Raw genomic sequence first — 21,550 nt, forward strand, 5'->3', positions numbered from 1 at the left:
AACCACAAAAAACAAACAACCTGATTAAAAAAATGGGCAGAGGAACTGAATAGACATTTTTCTAAAGAAGACATACAGATCGCCAACAGGCACATGAAAAAATGTTCAACATCACTAATTATTAGAGAAATGCAAATGAGAACCACGATGAGATATCACCTCATGCCTGTTAGAATGGATATTATCAAAAAGTCAAGAAATAACAAGTGTTGGAGAGAATGTGGAGAAAGGGGACTGCTCATACAATGTTGGTGGGAATGTAAATTGGTGCAGTCACTGTGGAAAACAGTATGGAGATTCCTCAAAATATTAAGAATAGAACTAAAACCATAGTTTCAAGCCTTGAAATCTACTAAGACCCTGTGGGCCTTGAGAGGGACTTAGGGGATGTGGAGGGAAAGAGGACTCCAATTACTAGAAACTCCCAGAAGTCCATAGGGGAAGGCTTCTCTGACAGGTGTGTCCTGAGGTCTGCCATTCTAGTAGTGAGCATGGGACTGGGCAGATGGCATTGGAGAGGAGCCTTGGGGACCATTCAAGGGAAGAATAACCTCGTAAGGCAGCTGATAGGACTGGCTAGCATAAGTCCCTTTTCCTTTATTCTGTGTATGTCCCTTTTGAAAGTGTGTGAATTTAAGTAGAAGATACAGCTGTTCCTCTAGAGGAAGACCTTTCTTGCGTCTAGACTATAGAAGTAACTGTACTTTGAGCTAGCATTTCTGTATAAATATTCCGCTCTAAGAGGAAGAAGAGGAAAGGCGTTTCCAAAGTTAGAAAGATTGGTATAGAAGCCCTCTGAACAGGGGAGCGAAGTCAACTTATGGAGGTGATGATAGACGTTGCTGGAGAGAAGGATGAAAGGTACTCAGGGAATGAAAAGAAAGAGAGAAAAAACACAGGCTACTTGCCTGAGAATGAGGGACATGAACTTTGTGCGAGTTCAATGACCAGATTTTCTGACAAATATTCCCAGAGCCCATAGCTCAGTAGAAGGACCAGTAACTTTTCTAGAAAATATGTTTTGTTTTAGAAGGAATAATACGGTTGCAAAGTTAAGAAAAACCTGAAATCATGAAGATATCAAATTATTTAAACAATTACTTGGCAGTGAGTTGTTTTCACGAAATTAGACAGTACACAGTGCTCTGAGAAAAGCATTTTTGTTAAAATTCCAACAAAGAGGATTGCCTGAAAGTAAACCCCGGTGTACTTTCCAAAGATTTTTACAAACACCATCCATGTAGTATGAGACACACGAATTCTGATGAGAACGTATTTTTCAGGAATTCATCACCCCCTTCCCTTTCACTCGGGAGGTGGCCTCTTATCCGTGGCTGTTGGATGTAACCAGTGAACCGAAACACGTGAAGCCAATTTGCTGGTTTGAGAAGAGGTTATTGATTCTCACAGCATGTATCTCCTGGGAGAATGTTATTGTTTAACTCTACATGTGGATGATTCTAGCCTCACGCTAGTTTAAGTCAGGCAGACTGGGTGAAGTATGTGGATTCTGCTTCTTTAGTGAAGTTTTCAGGGGCTTTGAAAAATGTTTCACAGGTCTGAGTGCTGCCTTGAGTTTAAAACACCATCGTATGTGCTTCTCAGAAAATGTCTGGTTAGGTAAGAGAGATCTTTTGTAAGCATGTGCTTTATTTTTGAGGCAGGGAGTATGTTGGGAGAGAAATTGCCTGTGCACTTCTCCCAGTGCCAAGAAGACAATGGAAGTGATTGATAAAACACCAAATTAAACAAATATATTTCAGGGTCTTGGTTAAATGATCACTGCTTGAGCTGTTGGTGATTTGTTCTCAGAATTGCAGAGCCCAATCAATGTTTTATTCATATCTTCTAGCATTATTGGTCACATGTCTTCAATTTCTGTTCTTGAAGTGAAAAGCTTCTTTCATCCCTGGTGGAAGGGAGGAACAGAGGGCGTATGGTATCAGCCGTACAACATACTCCCTGAATGATCTTGTGCATTTGTATTATTTTTCACTAGATAATAAAAGTTCAGTTGAATAGTTAATGTTCAACTCTGAGTGGGTGAAAAAACTCAGCATATCTGAGGTCGATATCTCCTCTGGGTGTTGTTTTAGAACAGATGTACGGTGGTGAAGCCACAAGCTGCTGAATGTTCCCTTTCAGATCCTGCACGTGTGTGTCTCACTCTACTGCAGCCACCATCCTATCCACTTTTTCCCTAGAAATATTATTATTGGCCCAGAGAAGGTTCATTCCAGCAGGAAGTCTGCCATTTTGAACCAGATCGAGCAGCCTTTGTAACAAGAAATGATTTATTGTTCCCAGCTGTCGTTCATAAGGTGCCCATTATGAGCGAGTCTGCTGAGAAATCCACAGCCATAAGGGAGGATTTAGTTTGTGACAAGGAAAATTTCTTTCTGCTGAATGCAGAGGAGCGTCTCTGATTTTTATCTGTGTGGGTTTATGGTGGGAGACCCTATGGGTATTTATTAACTTGAACTGAGGGGTCTTTCTCATATATAGTTATGTTTCAGAACTAAAACTCCCTAGGTCCTCATTTGGGGTGTGCAACTGGTGAATAAAAGCATCAAGTTAATCTTTTTCTCAAACATCTGCATTTTTGACTTAGATTTTTTTCAACTGACAAGTTACTTCTCTTTCAGGCCCCATAGTTGATACAGAAGACTGTCATATGAACCAGAAAGGGTAACTGAAACCAAAGGAAGGACCATAGTGTCTAGCCAAAGACATGCCACAAGGGGTGACAAGGAGCAGACGTCTCAACGAACAGGGCACGAGACCAGCTGTGCGTGGCCAGGTAGGAGGATGAGAAATATTTAATTTGCTGTGGTGGCACAGAAAGCTCGAGAAGCACATCGCCCCAACTTAAGGATCTTGTGTTGTAATAATTTTTCGAAGACCGTATAGCGGGCACACCAGCCATACGACTAAGATAGTTATGTTTTGAGTCATTTACACACCTTGGTGATTAGCAGCTTGGGGACCTGTCTGCTGAATTTCTTGAGAAAACCTCCAGAGAGTCAGAAGTTTCTCTAAGACTGAGGCAACTTGCGAGGTGTGAGATGCGTCCTTCTTAGGTTTTAGGCTTCCCTTGGGATTCAATCTGCAGCCGGTCTAGAGCAGGTCACCTGGAACTGAAATTCTTCTGAGACACAAGAACAGGGAGGGGTAATTATTATCAGGGAGGATGCACAGTGCACTTTGCCCTCTGCTCAAGGGATGAACCAAATTTAAAGGGTGGTGAGGACCCTGGAAGAGTGATGTTTTTAATATATGAACAGATTTCCCCCTCTGGCAGCTCCCGTTGCCTTGACCTCTCCCCCTAACCTCATTCGGGCATCATTTATTGTATCAGGGAAGAAAGGAGTTTCACCAAAGCACAGGAAAAAAAAAAAAGCTTTTGATTTTCAAAAGTCAAGACTCTAAAGGCACTTGGCACAGAAATGATAAGACGAGTTGGACCAAGGCTTCTTACCTCTGAGAGAACATGCAGTTTTCCAGGTGTGCTGGTAAGGAGGAGGGAAGGGTAGGTGGAAAGGGAGAGGGGAGCAGAGAGAGCTCTCAGAAGCTGGTGGCCCCTCTCCCTTCTGAGAAAGAGGCTTTGGCCCTGCTTCTCAGGGGGAAAGGTGGTAAATGCAGAAACCCTACATGGCTTGGGGTGTCATGACTTCCAAGTAGAGCCCAAGGAGACTGCAAAACCTCAGGATAGAAATGGATGAGTGGTATCTAAGGTACAGAGAGTCTGAGCTAGCTTCCTGGAGTTGAGTGCACACAGCACACGGCTGTGAGTCTTCTGTGTTCAAAAGTGCCACCAGAGTTATGACAAAGGACCCACAACCTTCGATTGGCATCTAAACTAGGGACAGGGACTTCCCTGGTGGCGCAGTGGTTAAGAATCCGCCTGCCAATGCAGGGGACACAGGTTTGAGCCCTGGTCTGGGAAGATCCCACATGCCGCGGAGCAACTAAGCCCGTGCGGCACAACTGCTGAGCCTGTGTGCCACAACTACTGAAGCCCGCGTGCCTAGAGCCCATGCTCCACAACAAGAGAAGCCACCGCAATGAGAAGCCCGCGCGCCGCAACCAAGAGTAGCCCCCGCTCGACGCAACTAGAGAAAGCCCACGCGCAGCAACGAGGACCCAACGCAGCCAAAAATAAATAAGTAAACTGGGGACAGTCTTGGGGGGACTGAGCCCTTAACTTGTGGGATCTGACTCTACCTCCAGCAGGTAGTATCAAAATTGAATTGCATTGTAGGACACTCAGGTGGTATCAGAGGATTGGTTGGTGTGGGGAAAAGAACCACGTGTTTGGGTTAGAAGAGTTTTGAGTAAAAACAGTTCAGACCTTTTGCCGACTTCCCTATTTTCCAAGGCACAGTTCACATTTCACCTGTTCCCAGGCATCTTCCCAGACCCGTCAGTTATTAGTTCATCTGTCCTCGTGTTTCTGTAGCTCTTCACCCATTCGTTACGGCCCTTTATCAAAGTCAGCCTCGTACTGCAGGTTAAGTTAGGGTGAGCTTCTGGATGTGAACCCCAGAAGTGTTCTGTTGTGTGTGGTTATGGCACCTGCCATGAATTTAGCACCCTAGGCTGGCAGGTGTTTTGGTGCCTGGTACACAATAAAGCCTCAATACATAGTTGTTAAACTAAGTTGAATTTAAAATTCTAAAATACTTAGTGAAACATGAGACAGATCCTTGAAAGGATGTTTCATTGGCTATATCTTTGCTTCCCTCATTCCCTTTCTTTCTTTTCCCCAACACTTGATTTCAAATTTTTTCCAACATACGAAACTTTTTTTTTAACATCTTTATTGGAGTATAATTGCTTTACAATGGTGTGTTAGTTTCTGCTGTATAGCAAAGTAAATCAGCTATACGTATACATACATCCCCATATCCCCTCCCTCTTGCGTCTCCCTCCCACCCTCCCTATCCCATCCCTCTAGGTGGTCACAAAGAACAGAGCTGATCTCCCTGTGCTATGCAGCTGCTTCCCACTAGCTAGCTATTTTACATTTGGTAGTGCGTATATGTCAATGCTACTCTTTCACTTAAAAGAATCTTTCAGAGAACACCCATATAACTACCACCTAGGTTCTGTAATGTATGTTCTATGATATGTATGTATCTATATATTTATGTAGTATTACTTGTTTATCTGTCCATCTAGCCATCAATCCAAATTAGGTTTTCCTCACTGCTTTTCACATACAACCGATTTTTGACAGACTTTTGACTCTGAAATCGGATCCGGGATTCATTCCTGGATTCGGCCCTTACTCATTGCATGGCTTTGGGAGTGTTGCTTGACCTGCATCTGCTTTCCGCTCTGTAGAACAGGAGGCCACTGAAACCTATTTCACAGGCTGTGGTGAGGAGATAATGTAGATAAAGGGCCAGGCACAGTGTGTGTGTTCACTACATAGTAGCAAGAGACAAAGTACAATGTAAATATTTATTTCAGCCATCGGCACTGGATTTGCATGGTTTGTGCTTCTAGAGTTCTTGCTTGCAGCCTCTGCTTTAGGCCCAAAAGGAAAAGAAATTCGTAAGAGACAGTGAATCTCAGACTCATCCTTGGTTATGAGCATGAGGTCCCTGGCTCCAAGAGGTAAGCAAGAGGAATCTGGGCTTTGGTGTGGAAACTGCATTCTGAACTCCCCGGCACAATTAAAAGGCCAGCAGTAGAATCACCAATTATCTACTTACAGCCACACAAGGTGGGGAATCTTCATGCTTGCCTGAAATTCAGAAGAACCTTTTCTAAAAATGGAGAGGATTAGTAGAGAATATCGGGACTCTCCTGCAGCCCTAAACACCGCTTCCCGAGCCCTTTGGTGCAGAGATTTGTAGTGTAGGCCCTCACTAGTACAGCCTTCCACTCTCAGCTGAGAGAATAGCCTCAGATCAGGGAATCAGAATTGTGCCCTGATCATTTTGTTCCTGAAATGGCCCTGGAAAGCTGTAGCAAAGAGTGTGGAGGATGAGATTTCCTTCCCCATGGCCTCAGACCAGTCAACATCGGGGGTTGTTGCAAGACTGGAAAAAGGAAATCTCATTCTTTGTTTCCAGCATGTGCTCCCACCGTGCCCATCCCCATGCCCAATCATTACGATCGCCTTCACACCCCTTAGTTTAAACACGTTGAAAACAGGGTGGTATGAATACTATGGTTTGAATGAATACAATTGTGGCCTGTCCATATGAATTGTTTTTTTTGCTGTGCATGTAGAGTTGGGGCTCTTGGTTTCAAATTTGTGTTGGTGTTTGCCAGTAGAATTATTCCTGCATGAACGGGAAAATGCCTAATGTCCTCCTAATGGTTTACAACATAGGTGGCGTACCACGTTACTCTGTTAAAAAATACAAGTGCCTGCTTCCCCCCGATTCCACTCCCAACCCCGGGTGTCTGAGTCAGTAGGTCTTGGGATAGCCCACTGGAGTCTACATTTTAAAAATCTCTACAAATTATTTTACTTCACAACCAGAGCTTAGAACTACCTCTTTACCATAAAGCTGTATAGCGCTTCTTATTAAAAACAGTGAGAGATGAAGCGTGTCTTCTTTTGAGATTCAGAATCTTGCTTGACGTTTTCATTTTTGCTTTGTGTTCTACCAGTTGATGGGCCTATAATGGAAAAGTAGCTAAAACGGAAAGATTGGAAATACTTCCAAAGTAGACAAAGTTGGGCATAAAATAGAAATGACAACCCAGGAGAGCACTTGAGGAGACTCTCAGCTAAAGAAAGAGGAGCTAGTAGAGGTTCTCACAGCCAATAAGGAAAGCAGGCAGGGGATTAGCAGGCAAAGGGCATAACCTAGGACCACAAAGCAGATAGGGAGATGGAGATGCTGTCTGTTAGCAATTCTCAAACATCCGTATTTCACATTGTAGCATCCCAGGCATCTGTTTGCTGGGTGCCAATTGGGATGGAGCTGTCATTGTCAATGTAGAGCTAATTTTATTGTTATTCTTGGTGGCATAACTGGGCGACTTCACTTCCTCAATGTTTCAGTCAGCAAACAATTTAAGGACTGTTTGGAGAAAGAATAAAATCCTGGTTGTTGTCTGAAAACTTACTCTTGTCCTTTGCTGGTTAGATCAAAAAAGCAACAACATCAAAACCTTCAGATCAAGTGTTAGTTGCTTGGGGGAAAATTCTGGAGATAATAATGGAATGCTTTTAAAGGGAATACTGCATTTTTAATGGTCTCGATGACACAGATACTAATATTACGTGAAAAACCGAAACAAATATGACAGTTTTGAGTTGGCCCGGGAAGGGTTAGAATCTAAATGTGAAGTTCGGGGTATAGTTCATTGGCAGCATTTTTTTCTCTCTCAAATGCCCCACAGTAGTTATGCATCTTATAATCAGTGGTGTCTTAGATTCAGTGTAATATGGTATTTGTGTTGGTCTTTACAACTAAGAATATTGAAGAAAATTCTCCCCTAAATCATCTCCTGCAGAAAGCATATATAAACCTATAGAGGAGGACCAGGGAATCACAGACCCGTGTGTGTCTATTTCCATAAAGGATGTTCTCTTTGAAAAAAAGAGAGAAGAACCACCATATATTTAAACAACAGTAATATTTTAAAAGAAAAGAAGCTGGGTTTCATTAACAAGGAATTATTCCTATTTTATTGGAATTTTTTTGGAGAACTAAGTAAGCACATCAACAGGAATTGATGGATGTACCCAGGTAGGCTTCCAAAATGTTTTGTTTTTTTTTTTTATAGCTGGAGGTCAGTTGTTCATTACCCCCTCTTGGGTGGGAGTACCCCTGAGAAGCAGTCATTTTCTCTATAGTGGATACCTCATAGCAGAATCCCTCAAGACCCATAATCACAAGTCCCGCACCTCTTCCGTATGCTGGCCTTTGAATATCCCAAGATAGCTTTCATATAAACCTCTCTCGGCTCTTCCTCAGGCGAAACATTTCTCTTCAAAGATGTACCATAATCTCTTTTTTTAATTAATTAATTTATTTTTATTTATTTAGCTGTACCGGCTCTTAGTTGCAGCTCACGCGATCTTTGTTACCACGTGTGGGATCTTTAGTTGCGGCATGCACAATCTAATTCCCTGACCAGGGATTGAACCCAGGCCCCCTGCATTGGGAGCGTGGAGTCTTAGCCACCAGACCACCAGGGAAGTCCCCATAATCTCTTTTTTTGAGACCTGCCGATCCTGCAGTTTCTCCTCTGAATCCCCTCCAATCTGTCTATATCCCTTATAACTAGGTAACATTGGTCCCAGTTTATCCAGGAGTCTTAGTTTTTGCCTATTTTCCAGGCTTAATTATCACCTGCAAACCCTTTTATTCTAAAAACTGTCCTGATTAGAATATTATCATATGTGGTCAACCTACTTACAAGCGACTGCACTATCTAAGGGTGGGCTGAGAAGTAAAAATGAGAGTAGGGCTTTCACTGTCCTCCATCTCGGTAGTTGACACATGCAGTCAAGCAGATGCATTAGTGACTTGGGTCATACATCCCACCATTGCCTCATGTGAAGCTTGTGGCTGATGGCACCCCTCAGAGCCATGCCCTCCCCGTACAGTACTGGTTCTGGTGGTTCTGTGGCATTTGTTTCTACAAAATTTCATGGTGTTTGAATTCAGCCCACTGTCCAGTCTGTCAAGAACTTTGTCATCCAAAATGCTGTCTTATTCCTTCCAACGTGCAGCTATTGGAAGATGTAATCATGCTTTTCTGTGTCAGTATCTAGGTTCTTGATGAAAAATATCGCATAGGATAATATTGTGACACATCACCTCTTTCCAGTCTGACCTCTATTCACATCCTAGTGTCATTTAACATCACAAACTCACTTAATTGTAGTGTCATGCAGGCCATGTATTTCTTCCATTTGCATGATAATGTTTTGGGAAACCTTAGCGAATGCGAATATCTATTTTATATGAGACTCAGATGTCTAATATAAAATGTCTTTTCTAACTATGCATGTCTCATATAAAATGTCTTTCCTAATCTACGCATCTAGGTCTTGGACCAGAAAACGGGAAAACAGAAACAGAGTTAAATCTAATGTGACTTCTCAGTGAGTGCACGTCTTTTTTAGCTCCCTTGGGACCTTGGAAATGTTGACTGACACATAGACGAGGTCAGTGCTCCATGAATATTTGTTGATCCAGGCACAATTTTTCATTGAAAAAATAAGCAGAAGATCCTGTTCATGGCTCTTGCTGTGAAAAAAAAGCCTATTTCTTTACACCTGTCAAGGACATCTGCTTTGGGAAGTCCCACACACAGCTTAAGTCCACACCAGAGTAGGAATTGACTATTTGCTAATCATGTAAATATTATTGCTGAAATGAAAACATGATTGAGGCTGGAAGTGTGACCCGAATGCAGAAAATGCCAGCTCTTTAATGCAAGCAATTAATTAAGCATCATCTTTAAGTCTGGTGATAGGTCCCAGGGTGTTAATCAAATCGAATATCACCAGCTGCTGAGAGAACAGGCTCTCAGGAAGCGTTTCCTATACCAAGGAGGAGAGGGAGGTGGCCCTGAAATGGATTTTCTGAGGCTCCCATAGCTAAGGACGCCTATAGAGGGATGGTGGTAAACTGCTTTGTGGATACATCTGTAACACAGGATCACACAAGCACTGTGTTTAGTCAGCTGAGATGGTGGAAACGGCCCAGATTTGGAAGCCAGATAGGGCTGGGTTCAACTCTTAGCTCTGCTTCTTTTCTTAGCCTTGGAAAATCATATGATCTGTCTCAGCCTTAGTTTCTTCAGCTTTAAAATGGAGATGACAACACCTGTCCTGTAGGACTTTTGCATGGGTAAGAAAGATGGCAATGCCCAGCTTGCAGGGAGGATTCTATATGGTGCTTGTTAACGACTAAATGATTTCTGGTCCCCACTCTGCTGCTGATGTCTCCACTTTGACCTTGGATGTACCCTCAGCTTTTTAGAGCTTGCTCTTCTCCAGCTCTGAAGAGGTAGAAGTGGACTAGACAGTGTTCCAAGGATAAAAGCCCATCATTCTGTGACAGGGATGGAAATTAGGGCAATTTTGTGACAAGTAGAGTGAGCCGTGGGGAAAGTGCACTGATACATGGGAGGGTGGTCTGGTCACCAAGGGTGACGTCCCACAGGGCCTTCATTTTCCCAACTCTGATCACCTCCTTCCCCCCAGAGCAGGCTGGAGGCCACTTGAAATGAGCTGTCATCTCATCTCGGGTCCTTACCACCCCACCTGCCTGGCTGGAGCTCACGGTAGAACATGTTTGTGCAGGGCAGAGAGACACTCAGCTCCACGACAAGGGCACCTTGAAGGAAAAAGTGATTTTATAAAGTGGGGAAGCCCTGTCTTGCACTACTGGGATATTTAAAGTAACATTTCTTTTTCCATTTTTTTTTTCTTACTGCAAATAAGAAAACCAGTACATGGTTGATGCTGAAAACTATGAACATACAGTAGTTTAAAACAACTACCATTAACATTCTATGTACATCCTTCTAGTCATTTATATACAAGACACAAGTGACCTCACAGTATCACCCTGTCTTTTTTTTTTTTTTTTTTTTTTATTTTTGGCTGCGTTGGGTGTTCGTTGCCGCATGCAGGCTTTCTCTAGTTGTGGCGAGTGGGGGCTACTCTTCGTTGTGGTGTGCGGGCTTCTCATTGCTGTGGCTTCTCTTGTTACGCAGCACAGGCTCCAGGTGCACAGGCCTCAGTAGTTGTGGCTCATGGGCTCAGTAGTTGTGGCTCGTGGGCTCTAGAGTGCAGGCTCAGTAGCTGTGGCGCACGGGCCCAGCTGCTCCGCGGCATGTGGGGTCTTCCCGGACCAGGGCTCGAACCCGTGTCCCCTGCATTGGCAGGTGGATTCCCAACCACTGCTGCCACCGGGGAAGCCCACCCTGTCTTATAGTATACTTTCCTGGGTATATTTCCCCCCTCCTCATCACTGCTGTTTTAAGTTTTGCTGATTTCTGTTAATATAACAGTGCCTTGGTTGTTTAGCAGAGGTCTCCAAAATGGGATGCTTGCCCCTTCGGCACATGCAAGATAATCTATCAGGAAGCAGGAAGAAAATTTTAGAATTCCTGTTTATGCTTTCACCTCTCCTTTTAAAAATTGTGTGTGTGCGTGTGTGTGTGCGTGTTTGTGTGTATTTCATAACGTGTAAAAATGTGTCTGGAGGTAGACAATCCAGAGCTGGGATGGTGGCTCAAGGGTGCCACCAGGGACTGAAGCTCTTTCCAACTTTCTGCCCTTCTACCTTACATACAGGCCTTCACTCTCAGGCTGGCAGCCTCATGTTTGCAAGATGGCTGCTACACATCTAACCTTTATATCCACATTCCAGACAGGAATAATGGGAAAAAGTAAAGGGGAAGGGATTTTCTCCTAGTGAAGCTTTGCTTTTTATTCAGAAAGGCGTGTTTTCCTTGTCATTGGTCAAATGAGAAAAGTCGAGAAATTGAAATTTTTAGCTTTTTGGCCTCTTTGACAAAGGAAGTCAAGGGCATAGGAAATGGTGAATTGTGCGGGGGTAAACCGTCCATAGGGTCTGCCACAGTCCTCTCCCCAGAAAAACGCATCCACATGTACACACACATCCAACTTTGCCAGGCAGTTCCAGGGGGTTTCTCTAAATGGGGGTTGGAGGGGAGCCACTCTATAGGGCCAAACTAAGAGAGAGCCGCTCAAATGGATTCTCAGCTCAGCCCAAAGCCAGGGAGCACGAGAGAAGCAATAGGGGGAGAAGACAGAAGTCAAAAGAGAAAGTGAAAATATATGAGTGGGAGGGGAAGGAAGAGAGAACAGTGGCCATGAAGGTTGTAAGTAGCAGATACGATACTAACAGTAAACAAAAGAAATACAGTGGCGAAGAGAGGGGGAAAAAGGATAAAGCAATACCACAGTGGGGAAAAGAGAAAGTCTTTTAAGTTTAAGGGAAGATGCTACTCTAAAGGATCAGAAGTCACTCGCCAGTGGGGTCTGCGGGTGGCAAAGGTGGTGATGGAGGGTGCCAGTTAGTGAAAAGTTGGACCAAGTGCTGTTAACTTCTGTGGAGTCACAGGACATTCATTAGAAATTCAAGGGTGCTCTCCAGAAGGGTTTGGTGACTTGGAGATTTGAAGTCTGATAGGGAACAGTCCAGCAAGATAAGGTCAGTTCTGGAGAATTCTGAAACATGGTGTTAAATTAGGTTTTGTAAATCATTTCTGGTGGAGTTTATGATGGCGGCTTGCAGTCAGTTCCCTGATCGTAATCTTTGAGATTATACACGTTGCCAATAGCATACACACAAAAAGCAAAATAATTAGCAGTGTCCCCTAAACCATCCTACAGGACCTACGGCAAACTTTCTCCAGCTGGAAAAAGTATAGATCCCTCCAGCATCTTTGGGCCATTATAAATTGCAGAAGCAAAAGGTTTTTAAGAACACAGGTGTTGGAGCCGTGTGTATTTTCTCTAGGGGGTCTTGATGAATCAGAAGAGGATATCACGTTGGAAAATAAGTTTTTTTAAAAAAAAAAAAAAAAGAAAGAAATCATGTAGCTGAAAAAGAATTCACTGACTTTACCGGGGGAAGAAATACCTGATTTCTGAACACAGTCTATATCCTGAACAGTTTCCTAGAAATGACGGAACTGATTTTCATAAAGCACTCCAAGTGTCACACAGCAAGTTTTGATGCTTCCAAGTGCCCAAAGAGGTAAGCAATTGAAAGGAGTTTAAGATTTTTACCTGTATCTAACTTGGAGACCCACCTAGTGAAACTGCAAATTTGGGGTTCAGGGTAAAGAGTGGTCTTAAAGACTGAGCTTCTGGAGTCAGACCGCGCAGTTTGGGATCCCAGCTTCATCATTTGTGAGTTGTGTGATTTGGAAGAAAGTTCCTTCACTTCTCTGCCTTCACTTCCTCATCCGTAAAGTGGGGATAACCACTTCATAGGATGGTTTAGAGGATTAAATGAGATAATCTGCATGAAGCTCCACACAGGCCATGGCACATCCCGGACACTCCAGAAACACATGGATGGATAAACAACATTTTTTTTCTGATTAGTTCCATGATTTTTCCTTTTAATTTTTACATCAGTACCATGAGTTTACCTAAAGATAAGAAACCATTTTTATTGTCAGCTCATTGTGAAAAATAGCGTTAATTCCTATTAAGGTGTTCACCATCTTTTTTGCAGGCATCAAAATGATGTAATATTTAAAAGTGATCACACTTCTGGGTTTGAATCCCCACTTCTTGGCTCCAAGACTTTGAAAAGTTGCTTGACCTCTTTGGGCCTCAGTGGCCTTAGTTGTAAAAAGGGGATTCTGTGTAGTTTGAGTTAATAGATACAAAGTGCTCACGTCAGTGCCAAGTACATAAAAGTGCTCAAGGCTGCTATTAACCAAGCATTTTCCAGAAAAGAAAATGGAGTTGAGAGGTGAAACCCCCAAATGGTTTTCTTCAACTTGTAAGTAACATACTGAACTTCCTGCCTCATAATATTCAAGACGAAATTTTGAAAGATGCCTACATCAGGAATTTTTTTCATAGCCAAACACTAAAAGCAAAGTGAAGGTCTACACAGACAGAGATGGCAAACATATGGCCTACCCCACCTGACACCCAGGGCCATGACAGACATTACTAATCCATTATGGCACTTTTACCTACTGAGTTCATGTTCACCTTTGCATTGTTCTCAACGGGACACTCTGCACAACCACTGTCAATTTGATTGGCGTTATGTGAAATCAAACTTATTTTCCATCCTTGTTCTGGTATTATGTCTTCAGAACTGTTATTTTCCCCAGAGGATGAAGAATTGATGTTTTCAAGCAAACTCCTTCCACTGAAATTCCATTCAGATTCTTAAATGATGAGAGATAATCCTCCTTCAAACCCTTGAGTAAGCAGAGTGAGTTATATAAAAGAGAGCTGGCAGTACGCACGATCTGTTTTTTGTGCTGTTTTGGAAGATGCTGCTGAGACAGATGACACTGATACCTGCAATTAAAAAAAAAGATTTGCTGGGGTCTGAGGAAATCATTTGGAATATGGCTACTTTTGCTCTTGACTTGGTAAATAATTTTCCGGAAAGAGCCAGGTATAGCACACGGCTGGGCTGGGCATCTTTCATCTTATCTTAAGAGGAAGATGCAAATGACTAAATGTAAAGATGTTTCCTATATGTTGATTGGTGTATTTGTCTGCTAGGGCTGCCGTAACAAAATACCACAGACTGGGTGTCTTAGATTACAGAACTTTATTTTCTTTCAGTTCTGGAAGCTAGAAGTCTGAGATCAAGGTGTTGTCAGGTTTGGTTTCTCCCGAGGCCTCTCTTCTCAGTGTGCAAACGTCTGCCTTTTTACTGTGTCATCACGTGACCTTTTTCTGTGTGTGCCCCACCTGCTTGGTGTCTCTCTCTCGACTTATAGGGTCACAAGCCACATTGGAGTAGGACCCCCATACACTTGTGACCTCATTTAACTTTAATTACCTTCTTAAAGGCCACAGCTCCAAATATAGTCACATGCGAGGTTAGGGCTTCAGCATATGCATTTGGGGGGGGGGGCATGATTCAGTCCATAACCATTGGTGTGTACCCAAATAACTCTAGATTCTATAGCATCTTATAACCCCAGCATTGTTACTTACACTCATCATCATTGACTCTAGTTCTGCCAGAAAAGATAGTCGTGCTAGTTACACACTATAGAGACAAAGAAGTGTGTGCTCACTTTAGAAAAATTTCTGTTGCAAATCAACAAAACGGATACATCAATGGAAAATGGGCAAAGGTAGAGTCAAAATGCACAGAAAGAAAAAATACAAAAAGTTAAGAATGTGAAGAAATGCTCAAACTCATTAGTTGACAGAAAAATACAAGATAACTTGAGATATCACTTTGCATGTACTAGACTGGCGAGATTAGGCTAATGCCAAGTGTTGGCAGGGATGTGTGACCACGGGAACCCTTATGCACTGCTGATGGGAAGGCCAACTGGTGTAGAAGTTCTGCAGAGGATTCTGGTGGTAATAGCAAATTAGGTCTAGGTATACTTCTTGACCCAGCAAATCCACCCCTGGGTACATATCTAGAAGGAATTCTCACAGAGTTTATTAAGGTCCTGTATGAGTAAGGTGACAAGGCATTTTAGCTTGTCTGGGACAGTTATAATGTACATATGCTGTCTCGGTGGAATTATGAATAGCACCCTTTTGTTCCTTAAAAGTGCTCACCCTGTGTGTAAGGGTTGTCTTCACAGTGTTTCTGTGGTGGTAGGGGATTGGAGGCACTTTGGGGAGTGGAGAGGCAGAATGTGTAAGGTTCATGCTATTCAGTAGGAAGAAGTAAGAGACTAGATGTACCCATAGTAAAATATATGGATCTTCAAAACATAGTGCTGGATGAAAACAGAGAGATTGAGGTTTACAACAACAATATTTACACACTGTTAAGATCCGTGCATATAAAACTATATGTTTTATAAGAACACATGTTAACAAAAGGGCTTGCGTTGAGCACATTGAAATGGTTGCCTTGGGCTAGGTGAGGAATAGCAGTGGGTTATAGGGGAAAAAAAGAAAAAAAGATGTGAGGGGTCTTAAGCCAAAGATGATAATGAACCATTGAGAAGATGATTAACTTAGCCATAGTATCTGAAATTGAAAAGGGAGTGTTCTGTCAAAATGGATTAAATTGAAGAATTTTTTAAAGTGTTTAAAATATTATACATTTCTTGAGAAATTCGCACTTATTTGTTTGTTTGCTGGTTTATTCTCTGAAGCTTTGAAGGGCATTTAAGTCTGTTTTTATAAGTATCTTAAGTAGGACCAAAAAAATAAAAAATAAAAGTAATTGAATGAGGGGAGCAGAAGAGAGAGTATATAGAACTAGAAAAGATAAGGCAAAGTGAGGTGTGAGGTTAATATCTAAAATTCACACCCAAAGTCCTATAGATTTACTAGAAATGGGTCTCGGGTTAGGCGCTACACCAAGGAGGTGCCCTCATATGCATGATCTACATTATCTGTAGTAACAGCCACCACATAAACCACTCCAAGTACTAAGAAGCAGCCCAACTATTTCCCATTCTGAGATCAGAGAGAAATTTCTCCCTTGGGCTCTCCTAAGGAGGGCACTGTGTAATGGAATAGCGGCCTAGAAAACTAATTTCGACTGAAAGACTCATCCCAAAGCCGTGTCGAATACCTAAATGCTAATTTACTCTCACAGGGTTTGAGCTCCTTGAATTTCTGCAAAATAACTTGGTTTCAGTTCCGGTAGAGTTGAGGAAATGTCCCTGTGTATGCAGGAAACCTGTGGTCCACAGATGTTTGGGCTCTTCCACTGAATTATGAACCATAGGGCCAGAAATTCCGAGTCGTTACAGCAATAGCTAATGAAAGCAAAAAGAAAAGGATTCTCCTTCCAGATTCCGGAGTGCTGTTGCCTTGGTACCCCTGAGGAGGGGGTGGGAGATGAAGAATGTTTTCCTCTATCTTTTCCTGCATCAACTTTAGCAGCAATTAAATATTTATTGACTGAAAACCTAAAATAGTAATTATTGTAGAGACTACAGAAAGTAAATCTATTATGTGAAAACAGGTGTCACCAGAAGAGTGAAACCAACAAAGAACAATGCAGAATGGAAGGGTTTAGTGGCAGGCATCTGCAGAAAGAGTCCAGTCTGAGAGATAATCTCCAAGTAGACATTTGGGGCGTGTGGGTGTGGCAGGAGAGGGAAAGGGACAATCTGGCGTTTTGGTACATTTTGGGTTTGAAGCAAGTATAGTTGATCAAGTTCTTTGGAAGCTTGGTTGAAATAACCCCGGAGCACTCTCCAACTAGATTTGATTTTGTATTTATCAAGTGACCTCTGCTTATTAATTCAGATTCTAAGAACCTGAGAAAGGGAGGTATGGAAGATTGGTGCTAAAATAGTTGTAATGATTTCCTTTCCTATATCATGTATGTGACTTTGTGACTCACCCTATTAATAGGTAGAGACTATTTCTTCACCCCTTGAACCTAGGCTGGCTTTATGACTTGTTTCGGCTAGTAAAATTTGGTGGAAGTGTTGGTGTGCCAGTTCTAAGCCTAGGTCTCATGAGGTCTTGAATACTCCTCTGTATCTCTGAACCTTGCACAGCCATCGTGGGAACATGCCCAGGCCAACTTGCCCAGTGATGAGAAACAAGACCCATTCACTCATATTGCAATGGCTGATTGCCACGTAACACTAGACATGTGTGTGAGGCCATCTTAGATCAGCCGCCTATGGCCCAACCACCAGCTGACCACAAGTGCCTGTGTGAGACCAGGAGAGATCAGCTGAGCCTGGCCCAGAACGGCGCTGCTGGATTTAGATGTGTGAGAAAAAACAAATGCTTGTTGTTTTACGTCTCTAAGTTTTGACATGGTTGTTATACAGCAGTAGCTAGCTGGTACAAGAGGGTTCCCTGATGTTAGTATTATAACTGATAAAAAATTTTGTCCACTATTTTAAATTTATAAAATAGAAACAAAAATATTATAAGTGAAAAGAAACCTCACACCTTTGGCATTCTGTTCTGTGTTTTAGGATCTTATAAGTCAGTGAGCAGGAAGGTCCCTGAGAACCTGAGTAGCTTTGAATATGTGGACAAAATTGAATTTCTGGACTTGCAAAATGGAAGATCAGACCCTAGACGAGTGGCTTTCAAAACACTCCCACCTGAGATTCTCAGCATGAGTGTGGGGAGACAGCCCTATTTCTCTCTTGGGAATAAAATCTCTAAAAGTTAACAGTTACCATTTCCCCATCTCAGCCTAGGTGACATGACAGAGGGTTGTTTTCTCTTAGAGTATCTTTAATTACTCCTAATTAATTTGCTTTGCACCCACTACTGTAAATTCTGTAAGTTCCTTTCTTAGAGCAGTGTTTCCTACTCTTGGTTTATATTTCACCACCTCTCCTTGGGGAAACGAGAGGGGAATGTTCACAAAAATACCTGTCACAGGGAAGCTGGAAAATCCCCACTTTTAATTGGGTTCTACAGTGGTTTCTGTGACCACTTCTGACCCCCTGACATTTTCCCTTCTGTGAGTTTCATCATCAGTTTTACTGTGAAGAATTTGGTTGGGCTTAATGTTTGCAACAAGAGGGAGATGCATCGCTAGACCTGGCCCCTCTCTCCTATGAGTCACTGGCGTCTGTTACGCCATGGCCAGCTCTCATTAGTGCCACTACTGCTGGGCTGGCAGATCTTTTGAAAGCAGGAATGGAGGGCTCTGGGATTCACTAATGACTACTGGGGAGATGCAAGAGGAGGGTTACTGTCTTAGGGAGGTCATTGTGAAAATGCACCAGTCGGTATCTTACAAGAAATGAAAGGTGATTTCTTTCCTTTCAGAACTGCTAAAGGAATTCTTAGGCTATCCATACAAGAAAATAAGCAGAATTTAGGATTGAGTTTATAAAATATCTAGGAACTTTGGCAGTATTTTGGGGAAATTAAATTTTCCACGCTCTTTCCCCTTTTCAGAAATTAAAGAGTTAGAGCTTTATGGTACAGTGATTTTGAGATGGGACTAGACAGCTTGGATTTGAGGCACAGTTGGCTTCCTGTCTCTGCCATGTGAACCATATGTGGCAAGTTACTTAGGCTTTCTGAGTCCTCAGTTCTCATCTATAAAGTGAGAACGGTATAAATATGTCATGAGGATTAAATAATTTAAACATGTGTAATTCCTAGCGTGCCTGGAGCATAAAGACTTGATAAATGCAGTTCTTTTATCCTTCCCTCTTTTCACCTTTTCTGGCTTGCTTACTTGCCTGTATATGGGTCCAGAAATTTAAGAGTACAAAGGTGTCATCATAAAAAGGTCCATTGTTGCTTCAAAAAAACGTTCTTCCTGGTCATTTTCCTGTTTGCCTTGTTAAAAAAAAAAAAATCACTTTCTTCGCCCCCCCTTTTTTTTAATCATATGTGCTATTTGCTGCTTATTATTGTTTCCATGAAGTTAGTAAATTCTCACCCCTTCCCCTAATAGTTAAAAAATAGACCAGTATTAACTTCCTGTGGATTCAACATGAATCACTTCCTTCTAAAAAAAGATTGTCAAATAGGCTTACTTCTTTATTCTAGGTAGCCAGTTTCCAAGAGAAGCAAAACTCTAGATTATAACCCATCTTGCATGTCTATGCATCTGTTGGGAGATGTTTCATAATAACTATGCCAGTCCTTCATAATGTTTGGAATAAAATGGTCAAAGAGTATACCATGAAAACAGTCAAGAAAGCATTTAAAATGGAGAAAAGGGAGCTCATTTTGACTGGTCATTTGCTACACGCTCATCCCTATGCTGGGGTATTCCAAACTGTTGCTTTTACCAAAACCCTGCCAGTAAGTTTTTTATTTTATTTTATTTTATTTTTTATAGAGGTATAGTTGATTTACATTAGTTTCAGGTATACAACATAGTGATTCAAAATTTTTATAGATTATACTCTATTTATAGTTATTATAAGATGTTGCCTATATTCCCTGTGCTATATATCCTTGTAGCTTATTTAATTTATACATAGTTTGTACCTCTTAATCCCGTACCCCTGTATTTCCCCTCCCCTGCTCTCTGTAGTGGTAACCACTAGTTCTCTATATCTGTGAGTCTGTTTCTTTTTTGTTATATTCACTAGTTCGTTTTATTTTTTAGATTCCACATATAAGTGATAACACACAATATTTGTCTGTCTCTGTCTGACTTTTTTCACTAAGCATAATACCATCTCGGTCCATCCCTGTTGTTGCAAATGACAAAATTTATTCTTTTTTATGGCTGAGTAGTATTCCATTGTTTTTATATATACTACATCTTCTTTATCCATTCATCTGTTGATGGATACTGAGATAGCTTCCATATCTTGGCTATTGTAAATAATGGCTATGAACATTGGGGTGCATGTATCTTTTCAAATTAGTGTTTTCATTTTCTTCAGATATATATCCAGGAGTGGAATTGCTGTATCATATGGCAACTCTGTTTTTGGTTTTTTTGTGGAACCTTCATGTTGTTTTCCACAGTGGCTGCACCAATTTACATTCCCACCAACAGGTCACTAGTGTTCCCTTTTCTCCACATCCTCACCAGTATTTGTTATTTGTGGCTTTCTGTATGTCTTCTTTGGAAAAATGTCTATTCAGGTCTTCTGCCCATTTTGTAATCAGGTTGTTTTTTGATATGGAGTTGTATGAGCTGTTTATATATTTTGGATACTAACCCCTCATTGGTCATATCATTTGCAAATATTTTCTCCCATTCAGTAAGCTGTCTTTTTGTTTTGTTGATGGTTTCCTTTGCTGTGCAAAAGCTTTTTAATTAGGTCCCATTTGTTTATTTTTGCTTTTGTTTCATTTGCCTTAGGAGACAGATAAAAAAAAATACTGCTACTATTTATGTCAAAGAGTGTTCTGCCTATGTTTTCTTCGAGGAGTTTTATGGTTTCGGGTCTTATGTTTAGGGCTTTAATCCATTTTGAGTTTACTTTTATTCATGGTGTGAGAAAATGTTCTAATTTCCTTTACACATAGCTGTCCAGTTTTCCCAGCACCATTTATTGAAGAGACCATCTTTTCTCCATTGTATATTCTTGCATCTTTTGTCGTGGATTAATTGACCATAAGTGTGTGGGTTTGTTTGTTTGTTTCTGGGCTCTCTATTCTGTTCCTTTGATATATGTGTCTGTTTTTATGCCAGTACCATACTGTTTTGATTACTATAAGTTTGTAGTATAGTCTGAAGTCGGGGATGGGATTTCTCCAGCTCTGTTCTTCTTTCTCAAGATTGTTTCGGATATTAGGGGTCTTTTATGTTTCCATGCAAATTTTAAAATTATTTGTTCTAGTTCTATGGCAGCTTAGGGAAAATGGGAAAGGGTTGAAATAAGTGAAGCACAGGGGATTATTTAAGAGAGTGAAACTATTCTGTATGATAACTGTAATGGTGGGCACATGATATTATGCATGTGTCAGAAACCCATAGAACTTTATAGAATAGTGAGCCTTAATGTATGCAAATTTAAAAAATCATTTAGTATGTTGGGTATGCCAGGATGAAATGCAGAATTGTGACAAAACAATATAACTGTGCTACAAATGTGTTAAACAACCTCACTGAAGGGTGTGGAGAAAAAAAGGTGCTGACCTAAGTAATCTCAGAAATGAGTGGAGTCTGTAAGACTAAAGACAAAATGAACTGTATGTAAGCACTCTACCCTCGTTGATAATGCTATGTCCCAGGGGAGTACAGATGAATGATTTTAATGCCACTGTACATGCAGACTGAAACTCAACAATTAAGTAAATGCACGCACAATGGTGGGAGCCAAGTTTGGTTGGAGGTTACAGATAAGTAAAAGGAGGAGGCTGGAATCATCCATGCGATAACAGATTAGAGTTGGAGACATCAATATGGACTCGTGTTAGCTTAATATAGACACAGATGGTTATATATAGAAATACTTATAGATATGTGTATATACATGGGTTAGTGTACAT

This window comes from Phocoena phocoena, chromosome 6 (genome assembly GCF_963924675.1).
Source record: "Phocoena phocoena chromosome 6, mPhoPho1.1, whole genome shotgun sequence".
NCBI lineage: Eukaryota > Metazoa > Chordata > Mammalia > Artiodactyla > Phocoenidae > Phocoena > Phocoena phocoena.